Genomic DNA, 6,802 nt, shown 5'->3' on the forward strand with positions numbered 1-6,802 from the left:
CATCCTTGAAACACCGACTGCGCCATCAGAACAGTGTGCAGCCTGAGCGTGGAAGGGCTGGGGGTGGTGGGGAAGGGTTGAAAGGGCTGTAGCTCTCTTTCCCTTCCAAGTCTGCCTCTGTTTATGAACACCTGCAGACACCTGTGTAGGTTCTCACACTTGTTACTTACATTGGGTGAGATGTGTACAGTTACACAACTGTAACACAACTCTTCCTCCACCCACAGCTGTCATTTCTGATGCTGGCAACAGGTACTTGTGCACCCTGTGTAGAAGGTTTACGTTTAAGGCTTTGTTGTGTTTTTAAAAGTGAAGGAATGCCATTTCTTAACCCTGTTGTTTGACTCAAGTAGGCTTTCATCTCTCTTTAGGTTTATTTATTTATTTATTTATCACTTTCTGCCTTGGCTTGGAATAGTGAGACCCCCTAGTGATTTTCATGCTCCTGCACACACTAATGCTGCAGATTCAGCCCACGTGCTGCCAAACTGAAAACACCCATGGCAAGAAGTCAGTTTGTAATCTACAAAGGGTTATTTTTCTTCAACAACCAAGGCAAAACTTTTCCCCTCCCATATATCTGCTGTGCTCTGAAGAGTATCATAAAATCATAGAATTGTTATGGTTGGAAAAGACCTTTAAGATCATAGAGTCCAACCACTAACCTCACACTGCCCAGCCCATCACTAAGCTAAACAATGTCCCTCAGCACCTCATCTATGTGTCTTTTTCATACGTTTAGGGCTGGTGAGTCCACCATGTCCCCAGCCAGCCCATTCCAATACTGAGGATGCACTCAATCCCCTCATCCAGATCATTGATAAAGATGTTAAACAGAACAGGTCCCAGCACTGAGCCCTGGCAAACATCACTGGTAACTGGCTGCCAGCTGGACCTAGTTCCATTCACTGTGGGCCCAGCCATCCAGACAGTTTTCCATCCATCTCAGAATAGGTCCATCCAAGCCAGCAACCCTTTAAATCTGAGATGCTTCAAGACACTGAAGTGAGGTAAACACTAGCAGTAGTTTACAACTGAAACAAATAAAATACTTGCTAGGCTGTTCAGTATTTTCATGTTTTGTGAGATGGATCTCATGCCTTTGTTTCTCTTTCAGGTGGGATAACACCTATTGACTACTGTAACTGGATTCCAAGTAGACAGATCTTAAATCTGACTGAGAAGGCTGCAGCATAATGCTGTTCTGTGGATGTGGTGTCTTATGGTAGAATATATAATTGTAGAGTCATTTAGGTTGGAAAGGACCTGTAAGATCATCAAGTTCAGCTGTTAACCTAGCACTGCCACATCTACCACTAAACCATATTCCCAATATGATCAGTATTGAGCCCTTATGATTCACTTGAAGCAAACTGCATCTGTCTTGAAATTTCTGAAAATGCAGCCTGGACTGGAAACAGAAAGGTTGTGTGGTTTGAGTCCCTCGCCCTCCCTTAAAAAACTTTCACCAGGATGCCTGCTGGGAAGGGAAAATCTTTTAATCAGCATAATACGGCTTCTGTAAAACTGTTAAGTAATCCGTATATGTTACTGGCTATGATTTCAAATCAAGATATAGCTTAGGGTTAGGGTCTTTTTTTTATGGAGCCAAAAATGCTTCCTGGCACCCCCTGACACTTTTAGAATTAAATAAATGTGACTTCAGAAACAGAAATCTGACCTGGCAATTAGGTGTGGAGGTCATAGTATATGCTGCTTGCTGCTTTTCTGGTTTTTCCCCTCCTGAGATCAGACTGATGAAAACCATCTGTGGATACCACTGCTAAGCCTTCAGACTCAGGTGCTGACAGAGGAAAAGCTTGCTTCACTTAAACCGTGAAACCATTTTAATGGCCAGGGATCATTAGAGAAAACAGCAAGCTCCAGGATAAAGGTTATTGTGTTACCCTGTCCCTATCTTTGTAAGAATCTTGCTGTAAAAAAAAAGTATATAAAAATATGTAATGACCCAGAGGCAATAAATAAGGGGTGAGAATGTCTGTCTGATGGCTGAGAATCCAACTGAAAGCTTAAAAATTGAAGAGGTAAAGTTTATGTTACAAGTAAGGTACATAAGAAGCTATTTAAATGAAGAGAAAGCCTTTATCATAACAAGTTAACAAGAAAAGCAATAAGAGACTCTAAAACATAGAATAATCAGCCCTTTATTCTTAATGTTAGTATCTTGAATCATTTTACACAGCCTATGATTTAACATTTCTGAGTTTCCATAACATCACAACAGCACGAAGGCATTTAAAAAACTGGTTTAGACCAGACCAAAGCCACGCCATGGCTGAGATATCCCTGCCTGCTCTCAGTGTGGTCTCAGACTCCAAGAGCCCTGTGTGCCATACGGCAGGGTGTACAAGCAGGAGCTGCCTGATCCACAGCTGCCTCTTCACACCTACACACATGGCAGGCCCAAAAGTCACACATAGCAGGCTTGCACAAGCAGCTGGTTCTTACAAGCATTCCCTATACATACATAAGTGTGTGTGGTCTCTTGGTTTGGGAACTGCCTCTGAAGTGGAAGGAGGCATGTTCCTGCTGGAGTATCTGCGGAGGGCTGTGAAAGCTGCGGTGGCTCCGCTGCAGGCATTAGTGTTTCATAGAAGCATAGAATGGTCAGGGTTGGCAGGAATGGATCCAGGCAGGTTTGAAAACCTCCAGAGAAGGAGACTCAACTTCCCTGTGCGAGGGCTTCCTCACCCTGACAGTTAAGAAGTTTTTCCTTATATTTAAGTGAACTTACTGTGTTCCAGCTTTTGTCCGTTACCTCTAGTCCTGTCACTGAATGCTTCAGAAAAAAAGTGTCACACCATCCTGCTAACATCTGTCCTCTAGGTACTTATATGCATTAATGAGGTCTTCTCTCAGCCGTCCCTTCTCTAGACTAAACAGCCCACAGCCTTTCTTCATAAGGAAGATGTTCCAGTCCCCTGATCATCTTGGTGGTCCTGCACTGGACTCTCACCAGAAATTCCCTGTCTGTCTTGAGCTGGGGAGCCCAGAACCAGACACACTCTGATTTTAAAGATGTTTTCCAACCAAAATGATTCTACAATATAGCCACTATCAAGACATCTTGTTGGAAGAGTAAATACCCTTAAGCAGAGATGTACACTTTAGGGAAATCTCTGAAAGGCACAAAAATACACACAGAAGAGTTTTCATGAGATGTGTCCATATGTGTTTTAATTTTTTTCTATATTCAATACTTTTCCACAGTGTTTGTAGGATACTATGCAGTGGATGAAAACTGGATTGCAAGTGCTTTGAGGACAGAAGTGTGTAAAGTTGATGAGATACTTAACAGAATGACCCCATCGTCCCCAATCCTCAAATAGTACTGGGAATACATGTGACTGACCATAACTAAAAACATAGGCTGAGCTATTTAAAAGCAGATTGAATTTTAAAAATAATGACCAGAAACAGGGGCACCACTGCATCTCCTAACCATAGGGCGTTTGGTTATGGAAAAGGCTAATGAACTCACATTTATGATTTGCAAGGTGGTTTTTGGGAAGCTGCCTTGCAAAATCTGAGTGAGAAAAGCATAAAGTGCTTGAAAACAAACAAACAAAAAAAACCATGAAGGAGAAAAATAGAACCAAACCCAAAGATATCTTTTCATGTAATATAATGCCAGTATTAGGTGACATTAAGGGAAATCGCTTGTCTGTAGCTTTTGAGAGGCATAAAAGCTGCTTCTCAGTGCTTCAGCCACCATGCCTGTGGTTTAAGTAACTCTGCTGAGGGGTTTCACCCTGTTTCTAGCCCTGCTGACTTGCATAGATGTCAGCAATGACAGCCAGGGTCGTCTTCTGTGCTCCCTCAGAAGAGTAGGAGGCCTTATCTACCTGTCCTCTTTGATGGAGCGTCATCAAGGAGATGGGGCTGCTGGCAAGGGACATACTCATCATTGGCAGTGGCTTATCTTTAAATCACTCTGTGTTGGGAAGTAGTGTGAATTGCAGCATCTTTAAGGATTACAGTTTCTGATTACTTCTGATTTTAATCCCATCATCTTGCACAGATCCCGTTTGCTTTCTTTCCCTTGATGTTTCCTGAGGCTCCTCAGATCTGTCATACCTTTGGGAGACTGGAGTGTGAGCTGCACAATGTAACCAAGGTGGGGGGGGGCGGAGGGGGTGGGGAGGGGAGGGGAAAGAAAAACGATTGTGGCTGCAGAGAGCCCAGTCTCAGCTACAAAGCCTGGAAATAGGTGGTGGTTCTCCCATCTTCACACTGAAGTGCAGTGCTCTGTCTGCAGCACTCACAGGGATGGGTGCTAGACTGATGTCAGGCTTTGTGCAAGCTGCTGCCTCCAAACCATTTCACCCGCCTGCCTCCACAGCTGCGCTGGCTGCAGGGGCTCTGGAGCCCGAGGGAACCACTGTCTACACAAATGAGTCCTTTTTTCACTTTTTGCTTCTACCAAAACACACTGATGTTTTTTGTAATCTTCAGTATATCTGATTGCGAGTTTGGGTTTTTTTAAGTTACTCTTGTAAGTTGTAAGTTATGAGGGACATGCAAATTCATGGGACAATTTATGATAGCTGAGATAGGAATTTATTACCTTACTCATCATGTCAGGTGTTTTCTGGCAATTAAATGGTTTTTTACTTTGAGGAAATACAGATCATTTGAAAGTAATTTTGTGTTTATGTCCTGAAGATGACAAGGATTTCTTAGCCATGATAGTAACCATTTATCAGGTGTAGCTTTCCTGGTGAGGGTTCAAGAGCTGGCTTAAGCTTTTGTCGTCTTTCCCTACTACTGAGGTGTGGCCTGACAGCAGGATGAGAGGCTGTGTGGGCATCTTGCCTTGATGAAACGAAATCTCCTGTTTCAAGCTGGCTGCTTCAGAAATGCCATTTCTTTTACATGCACATGATCCATTTTGCCAGAATGGATATAAGCAAAACAAAACCTGCCATGTTTTATGCATATTTTTTTACTTCTCAGCTTCCCAACATCTGTCCCATCAAACCTACATCAGTCAGTGCAGCCCTCAAAGACAGAAAACTATCAGCTTTTAGTTGCATAGAAGACCATGTGGTGGGTTCCCCCATTCTTGGGCTTGCTGTGTCCTAACCTTTTTACTTAGGCTCTTCCTTGGGTCATGGTGGTTGAAATCCCTTTTATACCATCCCTGACATGACTGTCCCATATGTCAGCAAGAGGTAAAGCTGAAGCTTTCGGGATGTGCTAGTAACTCCAGGCAAATAAGCCCCTCTTAATATTCTCTTCTAGATTCATCATACCATTTTCTTTCAAATGTGTGATGGGGAGGCCAGGTGTTTTATGCTTTTTGTAGTCTTCTTTCACAGGCTGTAGAGCCTGCTTTCCTGACTATTTCCTTCCTTTCAGTAGATTATTCATATTGACAAAATGAGTGAGCTGTAACATCACTGGGTGATGTTGCATTTTGATTTAATAGGATGCTGCGGTTGTGTCGCTGGAACAAAATAAAACACCATTGATCTCAGAGGCTTGATCTCTTAATGCCTTAGTAGTTACAACAGTTGAAAAAAGCAATGCATTGCTGGGAAAAAACTCTCTACTTTATCAGGACTGGTTCTGTTTCACTGGCTTGTTTCAAATCAATGCAATAATTTTTCATAGTATTTGATTGACCTGTGTCTATAACACCTTAAAATCCTTGAATTTCTCATGCCTGGTGTGAGTGCAAAGAGGAGACAGCTAGCAGAATAGAAATAACCATACTGCTCAGTAGTGATGGCTCAAAGTGCTGCTTCTGAATGGCTTCTTCTGAAAAGCCATAGGGCAGAATAGTGGTGTTGACTGACATCCATTTAGTCTCTGATGCATGTTCAACAACTGTTTTATTTAGAGTATGAGACTTCCTCCAACTTAGACCTACCTTTATAACAATCTTTTCTTTGTAGAACCATGGAATCATAGAATTATTTAGGTTGGAAAACACCTTTAAGATCATCAAGTCCAACCATTAACCTAACATTGACACATCCACCACCAACCATTTCCCTAAGTTCCATGTGTACATGTCTTTTCAGTATCTCCAGGATTGATTCAACCACCTCCCTGGGCAGCGTGTTCCAATATTTAAAAACCCTTTCAGTGAAGAATTTTTTCCTAATACTGAATCTAAACCTCCTCTGGTGCAACTTGAGGCAGTTTTCTCTTGTTCTATAACTTATACTTGGGAGAAGAGACTGACACTCACCTTATTGCTTCGATTTCCTCCCTGGCAGAATTAGAGCTCTGATGTCTGTACACAGCTAACCCAGGCTATTTCATCAGCATGCTTGCAGGTTGCTTCAGTTTAAGTTTTACTTACTTGAACAGAGAGAACAGCCCTGTGCCTTCAAGCCTTAAAAGCAGAAATAGATGCTGAGCGGCTGAAGGAGTGAGCCAAGTCTCAGCTGTAGAAAGACGTTCCACCTGATGCTGAAATATATATATTCCACCTGCCGTTGTACCATGGCTCTCCAGGTTTGGCCTTATCCTGTGTTTTTCCTTTGATATGTAGTGCTGTTTGTTTCAGAAGTGTCACTCACTCCTTCCCTCACTTTCTGTTTTCAAGCAAACAGCAAAATAAAATGCAACATCCAAGGAATGTTTAAGCTAGAAATTCCCTCAAGCTGCTTGGGAATGAGGGACTCATGAACATGTAAACTTCAGAAATCAAGGAGATGCAAAAGCTAAAGAACAGGGGAATTAAAATATGATGGAGAGGATTGAACAATCTTGCTGGTACCGTGCCCCTGCCTAGAGGCAGGGTTCGCTGTACCAAAATGATTGCTGG

The sequence above is a fragment of the Colius striatus genome, chromosome 4 (genome assembly GCF_028858725.1).
Source record: "Colius striatus isolate bColStr4 chromosome 4, bColStr4.1.hap1, whole genome shotgun sequence".
Classification (NCBI taxonomy): Eukaryota; Metazoa; Chordata; class Aves; order Coliiformes; family Coliidae; genus Colius; species Colius striatus.